This window comes from Eutrigla gurnardus (assembly GCF_963514095.1).
Source record: "Eutrigla gurnardus genome assembly, contig: SCAFFOLD_90, whole genome shotgun sequence".
In the NCBI taxonomy this organism is placed as follows: Eukaryota; Metazoa; Chordata; class Actinopteri; order Perciformes; family Triglidae; genus Eutrigla; species Eutrigla gurnardus.
The window spans coordinates 42,895-49,154 of record NW_028155311.1 but is presented as its reverse complement, the minus strand read 5'-3'; the positions used below and the strand labels follow the sequence as shown (position 1 = coordinate 49,154).

Sequence of the window (6,260 nt, the reverse complement as noted above, 5' to 3'; positions counted from 1 at the left end):
GAGAATAAGAATAGCTGATTGACAATATGGTCTTGGAGTAATTTGCTAAATCATGGATTTGGCAACATTTGCTAATCAGAAGGGAGGGAAAAGGAGTTAATGATAACAATAATAATAGTAATACATTTTATTGAAAAGCTCCTTTCAAGCCACTCAAGGACACTTTTCAGAAAAGAACATCAAAAAGCAAAAATCATTAATAAACAACATTTAAAAAGGTTTGCTACCTTACTTAGAGGTTGGAGGTGTGCAGCCATCTAACAGATCACTGTGGCTGTTCCTGTCTGTTGCATTACTCTGCAATGTTTAAACAGATCTACTGTTAAAGGAATGACAAAAAATAGCCATTTTCTGTTTTGTAGAGACTTTTTCTATCTCCTCTCTACTCCCTGACAGTGTCATAGATGTAGGCTGAAGTGTCTGTTCGCTGAGGGCTGAGCTAACCAAGACAAGCACACTAACTGCCATGCAACAATTGAATTGAATTGAAGAATGCAGAACTCTGTCAAGGCCAATTGTCCCTTCCTCTTTGCAAATCTCCAACCACAACCATTATGTATGTCCAGATAAATTCCAAAAATATTCGGACTACAACCATGTTTCCAAAGCAGTAGAGGCACTGTGTAAAATCATGTCAACACAAACAGACTGGGATGATTTTCAAATCATAGAATTGTCATATGTAATGGGAAATATCACTCAGGCAACATATCAGAAGTTGAAACTGAGAAATAATTTCACTGTTTTTGATAATGGTGTGCTCATTTTGAATTTGATGCCAGCAACACATTTCCAAAGAAATTCTGTCTGTGGCAACAGAAGACTTGTAAAGCTGTGAAACAGAAAACAGCTGGTGGAAGATCTCACAATGAATGTGGTAAACTGTCAACAGGTTAGTAACATGATTAGGTATAAAAAGAGCATCCCATACAGGTTTTTGAGAAAAATATACTGCCAAGTAGACAATGTAGGTAGAGACAGGTTACAGGGTAGAGAAGGTCTTGTTTATTAAAATGCAAGAGATTGGTACATGATCCTGTTCCAAACATGTTGCTGTATCAAATTCTAAATGAGCATATCATTTTCAACAAGAATTACTTTTAAGTGTTCATGTTGTAATTGTTGTTGTATTTCTTTTTTGTAATATTCACACAATCAAATGAGGTGACCTCGAATAGTCGACTATTCGACGATCCAGTTCGGAGGTGTGATTCCACTATCAACTCAAATCATCGCAAAATGTGGTTATGAAAAAAATGATTGTACCATTCTGAATAGGGGTGCTCTCACTGCTGCTGAACATCTGATTTTACACAGAATGTCTTTGTTTTCTTATAATATAGGCAAGACTGTTTTGATAGAAACATCACATTGAGTGCTCGAACACTGATACCACCTGTCTCTCTCTCTAGCTCACACCCATCTTTCTCACTCTCTCTCTCTCGCTTGCTCCCACACTCTAAATTCGGGCCTAAAGTTTTATTTACAATAACTAAGGGATGCGTTCTTTGTCTATTGCACAGCACACACACACAAACAAACAATGGCAACAACAAAAAAACAGCGCTGTCCATGGTGCTGTGACACACGACCCCTGAACCGTCTAGACAAGCACTGATACATGTATCATGGCCAAACAACAATGGGACTTTTTATTCGGCATACACACTCGTTAATTCATAGCACAAACTCAAACTTGTCATCCCTACACTGTTTCCAAAAGATTGACAGTGATGTTGTGCACGCAGCCTAATAAGTGGGATCAGGAAAAGGATGGATGGAGAATGACCTGTTATCTTATGCCAACTGAAGAAGTTGTTTATTCAGGTGTTTCGTTTCTTCAGAGCATAAAAAGACGCAAATGAGATCATGAATCTATGAGGAAAAAAACAACATGATTCCACGATTAGTTGACTATGGGCAAATCTGTAGTCGAGGACACCCCTAATCAAATACTTGTTGCATTTTCCTATGCAGCTTAAATCAAATTAAAATGCTTATACCAAAGTCTACATCACAGTTTCCTCTTCCCAACAGTGATAATGTCACCTGTACCAAACACCGCAGCGGGCGAGAGTACAGCAGCAAATTCAAAGGATCCTCCGATGTCCACCTCACAGACTCCTCCTGTCTCCTCCTGTCGTGTTTCTACCCCTCTGACTCCCCCTTTGTCCTCATGTCCTGCGTCCACCTCACAGACTCCTCCTGTCTCCTCCTGTCCTGTTTCAACCCCTCTGACTCCCCCTTTGTCCTCATGTCCTGCGTCCACCTCACAGACTCCTCCTGTCTCCTCCTGTCCTGTTTCAACCCCTCTGACTCCCCCTTTGTCCTCATGTCCTGCGTCCACCTCACAGACTCCTCCTGTCTCCGCCTGTCCTGTTTCCACCTCCCCGACTCCTCTTGTGTCCTCCTGTCCTGTGTCTCCCTCCCCGACTCCTCTTGTGTCCTCCTGTCCTGTGTCTCCCTCCCCAACTCCTCCTGTCTCCTCCTGTCCTGTGTCTCCCTCCCCAACTCCTCCTGTCTCCTCTTGTCAAACCCATCCACAGAAAAACAGAAGAAAGAGAGGGATGAAGCAGATGAGTGGTATGTATGTGTTTGGGGTCATCAGTAGTCTTATTATCACAATATGAATATTTGTCAAACTGTTTCAGTGAGAAGAGTCTCATTCTAGCCTTCTCTCAGCCCATAACTTGCATCATTGTTTGATTGGCCATGATTTCTACAAGGGAACATAACATGCATATAATAGCAAACTATTTAGTGGAAAATAAGGGGTAAACATGAAGTTAAACACAGGTGACTCCTTGATGGGACAGTTCTGCTGATGTCATCCAGCATCATAAGGACTTCAAGTCAAATCTAAATGTATTTATATAGCCCAAAATCAAATCCATAAAATCAATGAAATTTTTCTCAATCCATACAATGACATCCTCTGTCCTTAGACCCTCAATTTCAATTTGGGTAAGGAACAACTACTATGATTTTTGTCAGGAAACCAAATTCTGACATAATTTTCTGCAGTACGTTACACATCTGATGTTAGAAGCATTATGTGTAATGTTATACTGCAAATTGAAAACATGACTGTCATGACCAACAAGTACAGACATGGTGAAAAGATGCCATCTGTAATTCACGGTAATTACTGTGAGATCCCTGTCCCTGTTTAATGAACAACTTACATTAAGTAGGATAAAAGAACAGCAGTTTTGATAGATTTTGAACTCTTTGTCAGAGATGTCTGTTAATAAACCATTGCCATTTTTAAAATTAATTTCAGAATGTCCCATTCATCAAGGCTCAAGCAGTTTCCCCTACAAAAAAATACTGAGGCAAAGAATCAGTGAGGTATGTTTCAAGGCAGATTAGAAACGACTGATAATGAAAATATCTCTGTGGCACCATCAATTTAGATGTTTTGTTATAGCTAAGACATATTACAGGTGGAGGTCTAATGAAGTGCTGCCTCCATTTCCTTTCAACACCTATGTTAAAGAGGAACTAAGCAGGATTTCTCCCGTGGCTACGCTACATTTTTGCCTTAATTAAAAAGCTCAGGAGTAATTGTGATAGTTAACTTCATGACCCATAATCTCTTGTTTAAGACGGTTGAGACTACACAAACACACACACCGTGACATCGTATATGTTATTTTAACGTTATCCACCACTCCATTTTTCGACGGCTTCGTTGTAAACAGATGCACATGGGCGAGAGGAGCGTAACTAAAACAGCGGAAAAGCAAGCGGACGAGCATAGTTCCCCTTTAATTGGTGTTGTGCTGCGAGTGTATCTGGTAAGACAGCGCATGTATGATAAACAATAACAATAAATAATGTATTGTATGGCTCATTATAATGAAATACATACAGTATATCATTCTTGTTGATTTTTGATTTTCCTTTCTGTTTCCCAGCTGTTATTCTGTGACTGCAGATAACCACTCAGACTAGTAGGCTTTAGACAGGGCATCTCCCTACACACAATCATAGAAGGCAAAGTTATCATGACTTCGGTGCTGCAGAAGATATGGGGAATAGGTACACATAGAGACTGCAAGTACATAATGATATTATACGAATTATGTGTGATTGGTAAGATTGGTCGGTGTGGAGAAATAAACTTCAGCGGTGGACAGCCAGACTGCTGCTTGTGTGAGCTGTCCTATTGTGCTTCACTGCAGCTCTTGACTCCTGTGTTTCCCAGGCTAGGGTTATCAGACAGCAGACTGCACAAACAAAAATCAAATCACAACACTCCTCTGTTATTCCCACTACTACAATTACACTTTACTATCTGATTTCACTTAGACATAGGTTTGCATTTACAACAGCAGGTATATTAGCCAATGTGCTTTGACATCATAAAGAACATAAAGGAACATTTGTTCATGCTTACCTTATGTATTTCTTTATATTTTAAGGGCCGTGTGGAGGTGTTGGTGCAGTGGCATCCTTGCTCTGGATGGTATGTATCTTATTCAAAGTTGACTATTGTTTATTTTTGTTTTTTTAAGTATATTTATTTGGCATCTCTGCCCGTAATTGATAGTTAAGTGGAGAGAGTGACAGGAAATGTCTGATGGTGATAGAGCAGCAGAGGATGGACTCATTTATGGCGGTGTAGAGGGTCACCATCATTGCCTTTGGCAGGTTGAGCTTCCTCAGCTGCCTCAGGAAGTACATCCTCTGATGGGCCTTTTTTGTAAGGGACCTGATGTTCAGATCCCACTGGAGGTCCTGGGTGATGATGGTGCACAGGAAACAGAAAGACTCAGTGCAGACTTGGGGAGACACAGGGTGATGGGGGCATGGGCGGGTGCACTCTCCGCACTCTCTCTAAAGTCCAGAACCATCCCCACCATCCTCAGAGCATTGAGCTCCAATTCTTTCTGGCTTAACGCTCTGAAGACAGTTGAGATGGTTACCATTAAAACCTCACTACACTCAATAAGGTTCTTGACATGACAGCAGATTAACTGGGTAGCCCTTGTTACACCAAATAACCAGCAAAACTGCAGTTGGTCTTCAGTGGTATGTAATATTTCATAATCAATCTGGTGTGCTTGACATTGTGACTGTTGAGGTTAGTAAACCACTATAGTGGTTTATTTAAGTTTCATTAGTGCTGTATGTTTGCATCTTGTAGGTGCCTCACAACAAACTACATAGTATGTACATTGTGTCCTACATGCATACTGTGTTACTTAATGGACTATTTTATCTAACCTGGCTACACTAATTTATCATGTCATCTTCAAATATAGGCTGTTGCATACATATAAAGAATGTGGTTCATTTTACCAGATACTCTGATTACAAATGCCTACATATCTGAGGACACAATGTGTCATTGGAAATTGTAGTGTCAGGATAGTACATTTTCCGGTCAAACAATATAACAGTAATAATGAATGAATTAATTTTTTATTTTCGTGTCATGCCACCATTGTGGCCCATCCCATATGGGATTACAAGACACATTTAATGACAAATACAAGAAAAAAAGACTAGACAGTCCTTCCTGTTGGTGTTACCTGCCACACAGGTGTGACACACAGGTGTGACACACACAAATAAACAATTTACGATTACTTTCAGTATTCAACTATATATCGCTCTTCGTCTCATTGCCCAAGCCTTTGTAATACTTGCTATCTAATCTAATGCTGTCTATCTATCTGTCTTACAGTGGGACAAAGTGGAAAAACTCCTGGGAACCAAAAGACAACATTCAAAATTAAAGCTTCAAGCAGCTGTGATCGGCCCTCGCTCACCCATGCAACCGCAGGGGCCTGAGGCTGTTGTTCATCCCCATAGTTTGCCTTTGTGGGAAGATTGGTGGCTGTGTTGAGGTTGCCACTATATCTTAAAACATCTTCATTCAGTTGGTCGTATGTTCCTGTTGTGGGGAAAGAGAGAAAGGCTTTGTATTTGTTCCAAGTAGAACCGCAGAGGTTATAGGACAGAAGGGAACTTTGAAGTGGATCCAGGGAGAATCCACTCCCTCAATGGATTCTCCTCAATTGATGTGTTGCTTTGTTTGCCTAACAAGGAAATTTCACAGGGCATGTGGAAAATAACATCAGATCTTTTCATACCTTTTCCCCAGTTGTCCCACGCTTTTTATGTTCATGAATGTGGTGTCTCACCTCTTCATTAATTTTTAGAATGTCAAATTATATTAGTAGACATATTTTCCCTGTCCTATTGATGTATGTGAATCCATTTAATCAATTTTATTTTTTCTCTTTCCA

The 6,260-nt window shown here is 40.2% G+C and overlaps 1 long non-coding RNA gene across 1 annotated transcript; it reads left to right on the top strand.

The window, feature by feature from the left end:
* Positions 1-2,334: 2,334 nt before the first annotated feature.
* Positions 2,335-5,829, top strand: LOC311010356. The gene is made up of 3 exons (XR_014596773.1): positions 2,335-2,583; positions 4,428-4,471; positions 5,696-5,829. It is a non-coding gene; the product is annotated as an uncharacterized lncRNA (long non-coding RNA).
* The last annotated feature ends 431 nt before the right edge of the window (positions 5,830-6,260 follow it).